The sequence below is a fragment of the Phocoena sinus genome, chromosome 8, assembly GCF_008692025.1.
Source record: "Phocoena sinus isolate mPhoSin1 chromosome 8, mPhoSin1.pri, whole genome shotgun sequence".
In the NCBI taxonomy this organism is placed as follows: domain Eukaryota; kingdom Metazoa; phylum Chordata; class Mammalia; order Artiodactyla; family Phocoenidae; genus Phocoena; species Phocoena sinus.
Genome location: NC_045770.1, coordinates 11617121 through 11633168, shown reverse-complemented (window position 1 = coordinate 11633168; position 16048 = coordinate 11617121). Strand labels below are relative to the sequence as shown.

At 38.8% G+C, this 16048-nt stretch overlaps 1 long non-coding RNA gene and 1 other non-coding gene across 2 annotated transcripts in view; one reads left to right on the top strand and one right to left on the bottom strand.

The window, feature by feature from the left end:
- Positions 1 to 16048, bottom strand: part of LOC116758029 — an 80977-nt gene that overhangs the window by 25071 nt on the left and 39858 nt on the right. The gene's annotated exons all lie outside the window — the stretch shown is intronic.
- On the top strand, positions 14416 to 14522 carry LOC116758907. The gene has a single exon (XR_004351290.1). It is a non-coding gene; the product is annotated as a U6 spliceosomal RNA (small nuclear RNA).

Genomic DNA, 16048 nt, shown 5'->3' with positions numbered 1-16048 from the left:
GATTCTAAAATGACTGAAAGCTCATAGTCTTGCAAAGAGACAAAAATGTTTGGGAGATTTGGTTGTATAAGTTGCAGAGTCATTTGTTGGAAAAGAAGAAGAGGCAAAAATTAAGAAGTGAGAGACGGACTTCAAATGCTTAGGGGAGCCGGGAGCTGAATTTTCCAGAGCAAAATATTCCTCAGTCATCTTTAACATAGCCATGCAGGCCACCTTAATTCCTAATAACATTGCCGATGTTTTATTAATAAATCTTGAGGAACATGGATTATTTATTTCTAGATTTAATACATGAATAAACCTCTCCTCAAGCTGGTATTTACACACAGCACCTAGCCATATAGATCACTTACATAGTCAGGATGCAGATCAAACTCATCATACTCTCACTGCCTTTTCTTCAACATCTCATTGCACAATAAGATGTTTGGCTATTGGAAGATCTACATCAATATTCTTTGTATACAGACCTCTTTCTCAGTACTTAAAACACATTTGACAATACATTTTCAGTTTTAAAATCTAAGCTTAAGAAGACTATAAGGGTGATAGTAATGAAAATGACCTCCAAAAATTCTCTACTCCATAAAAGAAAAGGGAACACTGGTGAAAATTGTCATGATCAGCTTTTCAGAACTCTGGAAATTAATCAAAGTCTATAAACAATCAGGGAACATTGTTTCAAGAAAAAAGGCTGCATCTTGATAAGAACAATGAGCCTTGTGGCATTTAACTTGCCCTATTTCCATCCCCTTCTCACTCTATGATAACCCTGAAAACCAACAGCCCACAATCACAGTTAAAACCAGCAGCCTGGCAAACACTGAAGGTAGCAAAAAGGAGCTGGTGTTCATTCAAAACGCAACAGGATAACCAAAAAACTGGGGGTAAAATAAAAAGTTGAGGAATAAGATGTTTATGTGGGGCTTTGCAATTATCTGACATATTCCTGGGAATCTAGAGGGCCACGTAGTTGCATAATGCTGTGCACATGCTCTCACCACTTCCATTTAACGTTGTACTGGAGGTTCAAGCCAGGACAAAAGGGCAAGAAAAAAAGGAAGGCATCTAGCTAAGAAAGGAAGAAGCAAAAGTATTTCTATTTGCAGATGTCATGGTGTTATTTTTATAAAACCTCAAGAAATCCACATATGCAAAAAACCTATCAGAGCTAATAATCAGGTTCAACAAAGTTGTAGACACAAGAAACAACTGTATTTCTATACAATCCAAGAATTTAAAAAATTTAAAGTCTATTTATAATAGCATCGATAAGAACAAAATCCTTAGGAATAAATTTAACAGAAGGAGTGAAAGATGGGTATATTGAAAACTGTAAAACATCACTGAAAGAAATTAAAGAAGGCCTAAATAAGTGGAAACATATACCATATTCATGGGTTGGAAGATTTAATGCTGTTTGATTATGTATTAGTTTCTTAAAGCTACTGTAACAAATTACCACAAAGTGGGTAGCCTAAAACAATAGAAATCTATTCTCTCCCACAGCTGTGGAGGTCAGAAGTCTGAACTCAAGGTGTCCTCAAGGATATGCTCCCTCTGAATCTTTCCTTGCCTGTTCCAGCTTCTGGTGGCTCCAGGCATTTTTTGGTTTGAGGTTGGTTATATGACTCCAACCTCTGCCTCCATCTTTACATGGTCTTCTCCTCTGTGTGTCTTAAGTCTTAAAATCTCCCTCTACCTTTATCTTATAAGAACAACTGTCATTGGATTTAGCTGTAAATCCAAGATGATCTTATTTTGAAGCCCTTAACTTAATTACATCTATAAAGAGTCACTTTCCAGAAAAATCCACATTCACAGGTTCCCGAGTTTAGGACGTAACCTATCCTTTTGGGGCCACCATTCAACCCATTACAGATGGAAGGACTCTCTAAATTGATTCACAGAGTCAAAACGCAATCCTTATCAAAATTCCAGCTACCTTTTTTCCCCTAGAAATTGGGAAACTGACCCTAAAGTACATAAGAATATACAAGGGACCTAGATTGCCAAAAGAATCTTGAAAAAAAACTAACAAACTTGAATGATTCACACTCTTCAACTTTAAAACTTAATACAAAGTTACAGTAACTAAGACTGTGTGGTACTGGCATATGCCTATTTAAATCAATGGGATAGAGTTGAGAGTCCAGAAATAAACCCATACATTCATAGTTTATTGATTTTTGACAAGGGGATCAAGACAAGTCAATGGGGAAAGAACAGCCTTTTCAACAAATGGTGCTGGGACAACTGGATATCCACAAGCAAAAGAATGAATTTGAACCCCTCTCTCATACTATACACAAAGATTAATTCAAAATGAGTCATAGACCTAAATGTAAAGGCTAACAGTTACATTTCTTGAGTAAACTCTTAGATAATTATTCCTTTGGGTTAGGCAATGGTTCTGTAGATATGACACCAAAAGCAAAAGATAGATAAATTTGACTTAATCAAAATTAAAAACTTTTTTGCTGAAAGGGCACCATCAAAAAAGTGAAAAGACAACCCACAGAATAGGAGAAGGTATTTGCAAATCATATATCTGATAAAAGACTTGTGTCTAGAATATATAATGGACCCTAATAACTCAACAATAAAAAAAACAAATAATCTGATTTTAAAATGGGCAAATTATCTGAATAGATATTTCTCCAAAGAAGACATACGAATGACCAATAAGGACCTGAAAAGATGCTCAGCATCAAGAGTCCTTAGGAAAATGCAAATTCAAACCACGATGAGATAACATTTCACTTTTCCACTAAGATGGCTAGAATAACAAAGACAATATAACAAATATTGCCAAGGATATTCCAAGAAATTAGAAACCTCATACACTGCTGTGGGGATGTAAAATGGTGTAGTGCCTTTGGAAAACATTCTGGCAGTTCCTCAAAACGTTAAACATAGAGTTACCATATGACCCGGCAATTCTGCTCCTAGGTATACATCCAAAAGAAATGAAAACACATGTCCACACAAAAACTTGTACACTAATGTTCATAGCAGTATTATTCATAATAGCCCAAAAGTGGAAACAACCCAAGTGTCCTTCCACTGATGAACAGAAAAATAAAATACGGTATCTCCCTACAATGGAATATTATGCAGAAATCAAAAGGAATGAAGTACTTAAACATGCTGCAACATGGACATACCTTGAAAACATCATCAGTCACAAAAGGCTACATACTGTATAACTCCTTTAATGTGAAATGTTCAGAACAGTCAAATCTATAGAGACAAAAAGTAGAGTATTGGTTGTCTACACTGAGGGAAAATGGGGACTGCCAATGGGTATAAGATTTAATTGTGAAATGATGAAAATGTTCTAAAATTGAGTATGGTGATGATTGTAAAACTCTGTGAATATATTAAGAACTACTGAATTGTATACTTTAAATAGGTGACTTGTATGGTGTGTGAATTATATCTCAATAAAGCAACAACAATAGATGAAACTGGGCAAAGGATGTAGGGATCTATTATCTTTTCAACTTTCCTATAAATCTAAGATTGCTAAACTAAAAAAGTATAATTAAAAAGATTATAAAAGTAATAAAACTATTTGTACAAACATTAGAAAATACAGTAAGAAAACATGAGGGAAAGAAATAATTTCCATACCTGGCCTTCACAAACAATTTTATTAATATTATTTTGATACATGTACTTCCAGATTTTTATCTTTGAATTTTTTAACAAGAATGATATTACAATATACATGATTTTTGTTCTTCTCTTTTTCTTTTTACTGAATAACTCTTCATCCTTATGACATACATCTATAATAACATTTATAATGGCTACTGAGCATTTTATTACCATAATTTATCTAAGCAATCCCCTAATTTATACATTTAGGTTGTTTTAAATTTTATTATTTTATTTTATTTTTTTAAACATCTTTACTGGAGTATAATTGCTTTACAATGGTGTGTTAGCTTCTGCTTTATAACAAAGTGAATCAGTTATACCTACACATATGTCCCCATATCTCTTCCCTCTTGCGTCTCCCTCCCTCCCACCCTCCCTATCCCACCCCTCTAGGTGGTCACAAAGCACCGAGCTGATCTCCCTGTGCTATGCGGCTACTTCCCACTAGCTATCTATTTTACGTTTGGTAGTGTATATATGTCCACGCCACTCTCTCACTTTGTCCCAGCTTACCCTTCCCCCTCCCAGTATCCTCAAGTCCATTCTCTAGTAGGTCTGCATCTTTATTCCCATCTTGCCCCTAGGTTCTTCGTGACCATTTTTTTTTTTTTAGATTCCATATATATATGTTAGCACACAGTATTTGTTTTTCTCTTTCTGACTTACTTCACTCTGTATGACAGACTCTAGTCCATCCACCTCACTACAAATAACTCAATTTCATTTCTTTTTATGGCTCAGTAATATTCCATTGTATATATGTGCCACATCTTCTTTATCCATTCATCTGTCAATGGACACTTAGGTTGCTTCCATGTCCTGGCTATTGTAAACAGAGCTGCAATGAACATTTTGGTACATGACTCTTTTTGAATTATGGTTTTCTCAGGGTATATGCCCAGTAGTGGGATTGCTGGGTTGTATGGTAGTTCTATTTGTAGTTTTTTAAGGAACCTCCATACTGTTCTCCATAGTGACTGTATCAATTTACATTCCCACCAACAGTGCAAGAGTGTTCCCTTTTCTCCACACCCTCTCCAGCATTTATTGTTTGTAGATTTTTTGATGATGGACATCCTGACCGGTGTGAGATGATATCTCATTGTAGTTTTGATTTGCATTTCTCTAATGATTAATGATGTTGAGCATTCTTTCATGTATTTCTTAGCAATCTGTATATCTTCTTTGGAGAAATGTCTATTTAGATCTTCTGCCCATTTTTGGATTGGGTTGTTTGGTTTTTGATATTGAGCTGCATGAGCTGCTTGTAAATTTTGGAGATTAATCCTTTGTCAGTTGCTTCATTTGCAATAAATTTATTATTTTAAACACTTTTAATGAATATTCTTGTAGATAAGTTACTGTATACACTTACGATTACTTACTCTGGATTAATTTCTAGAAAGGAAAGTGCTGGACAATAGGTATGTACATTTCTTCCAGAAAGACTTCTGTTCCCACCAATCACGTATGTGACTGCCTGTTTCTTTGCATAACTCCCCAAACTCCCCGGCTTACTATCATTTTTGAATCTTTGCAATTTGATGGGTGGAACACAGTAGCTTTTCTAATTTAATTATGTGACTGTTAATGACTGAACTACTTTCTTTTCTCCCTCCCTCCCTCCCTTCCTTCCTTCAGCCATATGTGTGTTTTCTTTTGTAAATTGGCTGCCTTTAACCAATTTCATAATTGGGAGTTTGTCTTTTACTATGGCTTTACTGATATTGAGAATATATCTTAAATAGATATATAAATGTACATTGCAAAGTTTATTCTCAGGTCATTCATTTACTTTTTAATTTGTGTGGGGGGGTTTAAAAAATCTATACAATTTAAAATTTATAGTTCAGGACTTTCCTGGTGGTCCAGTGGTTAAGACTCCATGCTTCCAATGCAGAGGGCCCGGGTTCAATCCCTGGTCAGGGAACTAGATTCTGCATGCTGCAACTAAGAGATCCCGCGTACTGCAACTAAGACCCAGCGCAGCCAAATAAATAAATAAATATTTTTTAAAAATTTTATATTCCAAGCTTTCTCTGTTTGATGTCATATTTAGAAATACCCCCCATTACATAAATATTTACCCACCTTATGATTTTATCCATGCCTTTTTTTCATAAGGTGATTCTCCTTTTTTTGCTCAGGTTAGATTTATTTGTTTTTTTCTTATGTTGTTTTTTTTTTTTTCGGCCGCGCCACACAGCATGCGGAGATCTTAGTTCTCCGACCAAGGATTGAACCCGCACCCCCTGCAGTGGAAGCGTGGAGTCTTAAGCACTGGACTGCCAGGGAAGTCCCTCTACTTTTTCCCTGCCACTATTTATAATGCTCTGTAGCTCTCTATGTTTACGTATCCCCAAACATATCCAGTGTCCCCCATTTCCATCAATGGTACCACCAGCAGTAGCCAAATCTGTCAGTTCTTCCTTTAAAATTGAGCTCACATTTCTCCTTTCCTTTTCCATTGTTCTTAGTTAAGTCTCCCTGAGGTCACTCTGCTTCCAAATTGTCCTCCACATAGAGTTCTCTTTCGAAATAATATTGCTTGACTGTTCAAAACCACCAATGACCTGTTTGCTGATATAAAATAACATCAAAATCCCTAGACCCTGTGCTCAATATCGTCCCCAGTAAGGTCATTCTAACTGCACATCCCTTGAAACACCTTCACGAGGCTAGGTCGTCAAGGTACCTGTGCAAAATCAAGTGCAGGGCAGTGGGAGTGACACGCACCATGGAAACTGAAGCTGACCGTCCCCTCCCAGAAACCACTTGTATTTTATTTTATTTTACGTTTTTATTCTGGTTAAAAAAAAAAAAAGCCCACACATATCACAAAATTTGCTGAACATTTGTTTTGGACTAATTTCAGACTTATAGAAAGGTTTAAAAATAGTTCAAAGAATTTTCCGATATCTTAGAAGATAAATCTTATGCCTCTTCCCAGATTCCCCAAATGTTACATACTTAACAAAGAAACCATGCTTGCTCTAGCATTCTCTTGCTTTCTCTCTTTCCATGTTTGGACACAGTGCTCCTTGTATTGTGGATATAGAGGAGGATGTGCCCGCACCCTCACACCCTCTTACTGCCTGCTGTTGGCTGTGATTCATTTTTTCAGAGTTTTTTTTCAACTCGAATGAAAAGTCCCAATCTAGGGTTTTAGCACTGAAACTGAGAAACAGTTCAGCCTCTCCTGTAGGAAAGGAATACTCGTCAAATGCAGGAATGCTTGTGGCCTGTTTCCTGCCATGGAGGGGGGACCATGGGGAGAAGTGGGTATGGGCACAGCAGAGAAGGCAATTCCTCAGAGGAATTGGGACAGAGGGAGTCTGGGACAGAAAGCCCCACACATGTTTACTCCTGCTGGAGTTCTTAAGAGTTCTTAGAAATAACTTCATTAAAAACCATGGGAGATTAATCCTTAGTCAGTTGCTTCATTTGCAAATATTTTCTCCCATTCTGAGGGTTGTCTTTTCCTCTTGTTTATGGTTTCCTTTGCTGTGCAAAAGCTTTTCATTAGGTCCCATTTGTTTATTTTTGTTTTTATTTCCATTTCTCTAGGAGGTGGGTCAAAGAAGGATCTTGCTGTGATTTATGTCATCGAGTGTTCTGCCTATGTTTGCCTCTAAGAGTTTCATAGTTTCTGGCCTTACATTTAGGTCTTTAATCCATTTTGAGTTTATTTTTGTGTATGGGGATATATGTATACATATAGCTGATTCACTTTGTTATACAGCAGAAACTAACACAACATTGTAAAGCATTCATACTCCAATGAAGATGTTTAAAAAAAGAAAATTAAAATCACCTGTTTTCCTACCACCCAGAAAAAAAAAAAAAAGCATGGGAATTAAAAGCTAAGTGCAGATGTCTGGATACAAGACACAGGAAAAACTGAGCAAGTGCACAGGTGTTTTAGGAAGATGACTTCTAGCAGGGATATTCAGAATGGTATGGAAGGAAAGGCCTGGTGACAGGAGCCCACCACCTAGGAGGCTGTTACTGTAGCCAGGCAACTAGCCAATCTGCTAAATGCTGAATATTTTTCCTTTGACGTGGCTCTTGAGCTCACCACTTACTACATAATTCAAGCCTTCCTCCTAGCACCCATTGTGGTCTTGTACCTATTTGTTGAGAGGTCTACCTCCCTCCACTGGGTGATACCATTCAGGGGACCATTCACCTCTGCATGTAGTAAGGATCGCTGTACAGCAAATAGGACATACTGTTCATGCAGAAACCTCAGAGTCAACTTCAGACTTTTGAACCCCATTTGCATTCAGTTTTAATAACTATGAGATCTTAGGCAAGAATTTTTGAACCATAATCTCATCTTAGCTTTAACCCTTCATCCGGCTACTGTGGAGAGTAAATTAGATTACACAGTCAAAGCATAAATGCCTGGAACATAATAAGATTCAATTAATGTTAATACTGATATTAATATTATAGCTAGCCAAATGTCTGGCACATGGTAGGTATTCAACATGGTAGGTAATTGTTTTTAATATATTTATTAATAATAGATTTTTAAAATTTGAGTGATATCACAAGTAGAAATGAGGATGCTGGGCATGAGTGTCTGCCCCACACAGTAAATGGGGTCTTGGCATAACTCTGAATAAAAATAGTTGGATCGGGCTTCCCTGGTGGGGCAATGGTTGAGAATCCGCCTGCCAATGCAGGGGACATAGGTTCCATCCCTAGTCCGGGAAGATCCCACACACCACGGAGCAACTAAGCCCATGCACCACAACTACTGAGCCTGTGCTCTAGAGCCCGTGAGCCACAACTACTGAAGCCCGCGCACCTAGAGCCCGTGCTCTGCAACAAGAGAAGCCACCGCAATGAGAAGCCCGCGCACCGCAACGAAGAGTAGCCCCTGCTCACCACAACTAGAGAAAGCCCTTGCGCAGCAAAGAAGACCCAACGCAGCCAAAAATAAATTAATTAATTTTTTTTAAAAGTTGGATCTTTGGGCCACATATAACATAGTTAATAAGGTTCAGCTGTTATTTAATCCCTTCAGTAGCAATTGCATTCACAGTGCTGTAAATGGCTGTTTGCATCGGGTTATCGTCAAGAAAATCCTTCCAAACACTTTTAATCCCATCAGCGGAGAGCTCTCAAACTTTACTCATCCAGCAAAGTATGATTAGGTGATTCAAGGTGGACTTGAAATCAGTAAAATAGAGAGGAAAATTCAACACTTTAAGAACATAGATACAATCTATTTTGTTTTCCTTCTTTCTCTCCACCTTCAAAACTATATAAAGGGGGAAATAGTATTCAGTGGTTCAGAGTAAAGACAAGCCAGCCATCAGACTTCACAACTGCTCCCCTTCCGGGTGGTTGTCACCTACTGAGTCCTACTTGGTCACTCACTCTCATTTACTTGTACCTCTAGTCCTGGCTCACTTGCCCTCCTTTCTATCTCTACTCCTGTCATCATGCTTGGTGATTTCAAATGCCTTGGACTTGTCAGGTCTCTGACTTCCACCTGCCCCTCAGCCATCATTTCCATTGTCATACCCTAACCCTCATCATCTAAAGAATTGAACCCAATCTCAAAGCTTGATTTCAAGCTTCATACTCCTGGAGCATACTCCAACTCTTAGCCTTTCAGCTCATTTACTCCCATTCTAGCAATTCTCTGATCCCGGCAGAGCCTGCAAGCTATTGACCTGACCACTTCTCCATCCATCACACGCTTCTTGCCATCATTCCCTTGTTACCTACCTTAGATTCTATGGTCCATTATATACACTCCCTTGCAACCATACTAAAACCTCTGCCCAGCTTTTTCTGCATAATCACCTGCAAAGTGTCAACCTTAGTTCAGTGCAAGATTCTGTGCTCTACGTGCCTGCAGCCCATAAGCTGAGGATTGCTAGAGAAAGCCGCACACCTCTGCCCATTGGTTTCCCTTTGAATGAATGACTAAAAATTCTCTAGTGGGCAGTCATCTCAACCAGTCGTGCTATATTTGCTAGTGAATTCTCTCTCTCTCCAGAGACTGTTTCCCACCTTAATCTCCCTTCCTAAGCCTCCACCTTCTACCCCACTCATTCTTAATTCACTGAGAAAAACCAGCCAGCAGATGAGCAATCCTTCACTCTCCCACCAGCATATCTACCAATCTCCATGCATCTGTACCCACCTAACCTGCCTTCTCTGCTGTTACAGTGGACAATGCATACCAGCTCCTATGAGAGGTAAGTATCTCCTCTTGTGCTTAATATCCCACATGCTCTCGCCTTCTCAACAACTTTCTCCGGCAATACTTTCTTTTTCTCCTGTATCATCAATCTCACTCTCTTTACTGGATCACTCCCATCGGCATACACTTATGCCTTAATAACCCCAATCTTTCCCTTGACTCCCACATGCCTCTCAAGTACCACCCGATTTCTCTGCTTCCGTTCAAAGCAAAAATCCTTGAAAGAATTATGTACAGCGGTATTTCCACTGTCTCAACCACCATTCTCTCTTCAACCTGCTTCAGTCAGGTTTTGGTCTTCATCCCTTCATTGAAACTATTCTTAAGTAAGTCACCCATGACTTTAATATTGCCATTTGCAATAGTCCCTTCTCTGTCCTTGACTTACCAAACTTCTCAAGAGCAACGGACACACTTTTTAAATATCAAACTTATTGATGTATAATTTACAGACAATAAAAGGTACACATCTTAAGTGTACAGTTTAATGAATTCTGACAAATATATACATCTCTGTAGCAACCACTACCACAATTAAGATATAGAACATGTCCCTCACCCCCAAAGGTACCCTTATGCCCCTTCCAATCAATCCCCACAACCACCCTGATCCTAGACAACCACTGATACACTTTCTGTTTTTATACTTTAAAGTTTTCCGAGAGCTTTCTATTAATGGGATTGTATATTTTCTTTTTTTCTGACTTATTTTTCTCAGCAAGTTTCTGAGATTTATCTATGTTATTTCATCTATCAGTGGTTCATTCCTTTTTATTAGTGAGCAGTATGGAAGCCATCTACCTGTTGACAGACATTTGAGATGCTTCCAGTTTGGGGTTTCTACAAAGAAAACTGCCATGAACATTCACATACCAGTCTTTGTGTGGACATGTATTTTCATTTCACTTGGATAAATACTTTGGGTTGAATTGCTGGGTCATAAAGTGGATCTTTAAATTTATGAGAAATGCCAAGTTGGTTCCAAAGTGGTTGTACCATTTTACATTCTCCTTTTACCAACCATCAGAGTTCCAGTCACTTCACACCTCACCACACTTGTCGTCGTCCATCTTTTTTAGTCATTCTAATAGATGTTTTGTGATATCTCATTGTGGTTATAATTTTCATTTCCCTGATGACTAATGATGTTTAACATCTCATGTGCTCATGGGCCATTTGCATATATTTTTTGTAAAGTGTTTGTTTAAATCTTTTGCTTATTTTTTACGGGCTGTTTTCTTATTACTGAGATACAAGAGTTCTCTATATTCTAGATAAGTCCTGGGTCACTTACATGTATTGTAAAATTTTTTCCCCACTTTACAGCTTGTCTTTCATTTTTTAAATGGTGCTCAAGAGAGCAGATTTTAATTTCGATGAAGTTTATTTTACGAATTTATTTCTCTTATGATTCATGCTTTTGTGTCCTATCTAAGAATTATTTGCTGACTCCAAAATCTCAAAGATTATGTTCTGGTTTTAGCTAGAAGTTGTGTAGTTTAAATGTTTACATTTTGGTCCATGATTTATTTTGAGTTAATCTTTATGTATGGTGTGAGGTAAAGGTTGAAATTCTTCCTTTCTATAAAAATACCGTGCTGTTCCAGCACCGTTTGTTGAAAAGACTGTCGTTTCTTCATTTAATTACCTTCTCTCTCTAGTCAAAATCAGTTGATGATACATGCCTGGGTCTACTTATGAACTCTATTCTGTTCCAAGGACTTGATCAGAGGCTTCCCTCTTTTCTTCTGTCTATACCTTCTCCTTCCATCAGAGATTAGTAGGTGTTAATTAGAAAACATGAGTGGGAGCAGAAGTGGGTAGAAGTAAGTGATGGAGAGGAAAAAGAATAATAATGTGTTAGAATAATCAGCATGGACAAAAAAGAATAATAATGTGTTAGAATGATCAGCATGGACAAAAAAGAATAATAATGTTTTAGAATGGACAGAGTCCTGGAAGTGAGAGAGAATATGATACATGGAAACTGAGTGAGTACACCCTCAGTCTAGAACGTAAAGGAGGAAAAAGAAGCATGAGACAAGGCAAGGGAAAGTTTAAGAACAGTCTCGTAGGCCATGCCAAGTTTGTACTTAAACCTGAGAGCAATGGGGAATTGACGTAATCAGATGTGTGTAAAAAATAATATTTATTGGTTGTATATAATAAATAAGTTTGCAGTCTTTAAAATAAAGTTTGTGAAGAATATTTTGCCACTTCAGAAAATTCACATTGTTTCATTTGAAAATTAAGATCTGTATGAACTACGTAAAATTTAAATTTTAATATGAGCATTTAAAAAAGACTAAAAGAAAAGTGTACCGACTGGTTAACAGTAGTTATGTTTGAGTATTAAGATTGCAGATGGCTTCACTTTCTTCTTTTTACTTTTCTGTAGTTTTAAATTTTTTACAATTAGTCTGTATTAAATCCATAAAAAGATATTTTTAAAAGCATACTAGAGTATGTGTCTTATTTTTAGAAGCAGTGCAAAATTACTGTTAAGAAAGATTATGCTGAGTGACATGACCATTGTGGCAGAGTAGGAGACACCACCCTCCAGCCCCTGACAAAGACCAACAATTAGACAGCTATTCACAAACAAAAATGGCTCTGAGGGAGTTCAGAGTCCACTTAAGAAACTTCAGCAACACAGTAGAACAAAACACCCGAGAATAACCACACAAAAAAGGAAGAACAGAATCATGTTGCCTGCATCATCCCATCCCCCAGGTGAACCCTGTCAGCACCAGGAGGGAGCTCCCCAGCTTGAAGAGCTCTCCTCACTGGGAAAGGGAGAGTGAGAGCTTTATCAGCTGCTTAGGGCACTGCACAAGGGGCTCACATTGGTCTCACCCCACCCAGAAACTGAAAAGGCTGAGACATATAGACATAGCTAGGGACAAGGAAGAAAAGCAGGGCTATCAGTACTAGCCACATAGCGGAGCGACCATGGTTCCCAGTGACCTGCTCTGCAGAGGACACCAGCAGCTTTTGCCACTGAAGAAACCAATGCCCAGCAGAGCCAGCATGGACCCCCTACAGAGTCCACCATTGAGACTTCCTCCAAAGGTTTTCCTGATCACAGATGCCAGCCACCTGAGCATCCATCCTCGACTTCCCTCACCCCTACAGCCGGGATCCATACTGGCAGCCAGCCCCAGCCTCTGTGGCTATATGAATACAAGATGCCAGCCTAGACCCTGGCAGCAGACCCCTCCACACACTCTGTGCACATCTGGGGCTAGCTAGCCCCTCTAGCTGTGTACCTGCACACGCTTGGCCTGACTTCCATCACTAGTCTCCACTGCTATGTGCACACCCTTGAGGAGATCCTGCAGGCACAGGAGTGAATGCCAATAGCCAGGGGCCCTACAGTGGCTTGTGGGCCTGGATCCAGCCCTGTCTCCTGACACTGGCCTGTCCTGTGCGACTCACCTGCAGCTAGACCCTCCACCTATGCACTTGCCTGTCCCCAGGCCAACTCCTATTGCTGGCCTCCACAGCTATGCTGTGCCCATAGGGAGACCCTGTAGCCACAGAGTGGACACTGACAGCCAGGGCCCGTGCAGCTGCCAATGCACCCACAGTTGGCCCTGGCACCTTGCTGCAGACCCTGGCCACCACCACTATGTGCTTCTCTGTACCTGGTCCATGCCACTACAAGGCATCTGTACCCAGCCCCCACAGACAAGTGTCTGCACATCACCAGCTCTGGCCACCACCACTGCCTGCCCTGGTCCCTAGCCACTGGAACTGGAGGCACCAATGAGGACACTAACAGGCCCTGCAGCCACTGCAGACCCTTGCAGTCCTCGTCTAGGACCATGCAGTTGTTGATGTCATGGACCCTAGCAGCCCAAGCTGATGAGACATCATAACCCCTGGACATGGACCATCACAAGTCCCCACATGTGTGGACCTAGAGTCACAACATGCTCCAGCATGCTGTAGAGGTCTTTCCTTACCAAGGTCAGTCCATAAAATCTGAAAGGGACTGTTTCTTCACATACAAGGCTAGAGAGATCACAAAGAGTCATGGAACCATGACACCACTGAAGGAACACAGTAAACTTCCAGTAACCTCAAGAAAATGAAGATACGTGAATGCCTGATAAAGAATTCAAAATAATTGTTCTCGAGATGCTCAGAGAGCTACAAGAGAACACGGATAAACAATTTAAGAAAATCAGGAAAACAATATGAAACAAAATGAGGAGTTCAAGAAAGAGAAAACACAAGAAAGAACTAAACAGAAATTTTGGAGATGAAAAACACAGTGACTGACCTGAAGAATTCAACAGAGAAGTTCAATAGCCGACTGGATAAGCAGAAGAAAGCATCAATCAATAATTCAAAGACAGATCATTTGAAATTATCCAGTCAGAGGAACAAAAAGAAAAAAATTAAAAGGAATGAAAAGAAGCCTACAGAACGTATGGGGCATCCTTAAAAGAAACAATTGATGCATTATTAGAGTCCCAGAAGGGGAAGAGAGGAAGAAAGGGAAAGAAAACTTACTTGTGCTCACTTTGGCAGCACATATACTAAAATTGGAATGATACAGAGAAGATTAGCATGGCCCCTGCGCAAGGATGGCACGCAAATTTGTGAAGCGTTCCACATTTTCTGAATTGGGAGATTGAGATTGGCATATATACACTAATATGTATAAAATAGATAAGTAATAAGAACCTGATATATTAAATAAATAAATTTAAAAATTCAAAGAAAAATAAAATAAACTGAGAGAACAAGGCAAAAAAAAAAAAAAAGAAAACTTACTTAAAGAATAATGGCTGAGAACTTCCCAAAACAGGAGGGAATTAGACATCCAAGTTCATGAAGCTAACTGGTCACCCCAAAATTTCAACCCCAAATGATTTCCCCAAGATATATTATAATACTACTGTCTAAAATCAAAGACAAAGAGAGAATCTGGAGAGCAGCAAGAGAATAGAAGCTTGTGACTTACAAGGGAATCCCCATAGAGCTATCAGCTGCTTTCTCAGCAAAAACATTATAGGCTGCAAAAGAGTGGGATGATACATTCAAAGTGCTGAAAGAAAAAAACCTGCCAGCCAAGAATACACTACCCAGCAAAGTCGTCCTTCAGAAATAAAGGAAAGATAAAGAATCTCAGACACACAGAAGCTGAGGGAGTTCACCATAACTACACCTTCCTTACAAGAAATGTGGAAAGGAGTTCTTCAAGCTGAAATGAAAGAATGCTAATTAGTAACATGAAAATATATATGAAAATACAAAACACACTAGAAAAATATATAATCAAACTCAGAATACTCCAATACTGTAACATGGTGGGTGCTAATATTAAACTCCAGCATAAAGGTAAAAGGACAGAAGTATTAAAAATAGCTATAGCTACAATAATCTGTTAATGGATACACAGCATAAGAACATGTAAATTGTGACATAAAAATAATAAGATGTGGAGGAGGGAATAAAAGGGTAGAGTTTTTACATGCAATTGAAATTAAGTTGTTATCACTTAACATAGACTCTTAAACCTGTCTATAAGAAGTTTCACGTAGGGACTTCCCTGGTGGTCCAGCAGTTAAGATTCCGTGCTACCAATGCAGGGGACCCAGGTTCAACCCCTGGTCAGGGAACTAGATCCTGCATGCTGCAGCTAAGAGCCTGCATGCCACAACTAAAGATTCCACACGCCTCAACTAAAAGGATCCTGCAAGCTGCAATGAAGATCCCGTCCCCTGCAATGAAGATCCCACATGCCCCAACTAAAGACCCAGTGCAGCCAAATAAATATTTTTTTAAAAATTAAAAAAAAAAAGAAGTTTCATGTAAGCATAAGGGTAGTCACAAAACCAAATCTATAATAGGTAAAGACACACTAAAAAGCAGGAAATTAAAGTACACCACTACTGAAAATCCTCAATGCACAAAGGAAAACAGCAAGAGGTGAAGAAAGGAACAAAAGAACTATGGAACAGCCAGAAAACAATTAACAAGGTGACATTAATAAGTCCTTATTGACCAATGATTAATTTAAGCGTAAATGGATTAAATTGTCCAACCAAAGTATACAGAGTGACTGAATGGATAAAAAAACAAGACCCAACTACATGCTGTCTACCAGAGACTCACTGTGACTTTAAGGACACATTCAGGGTC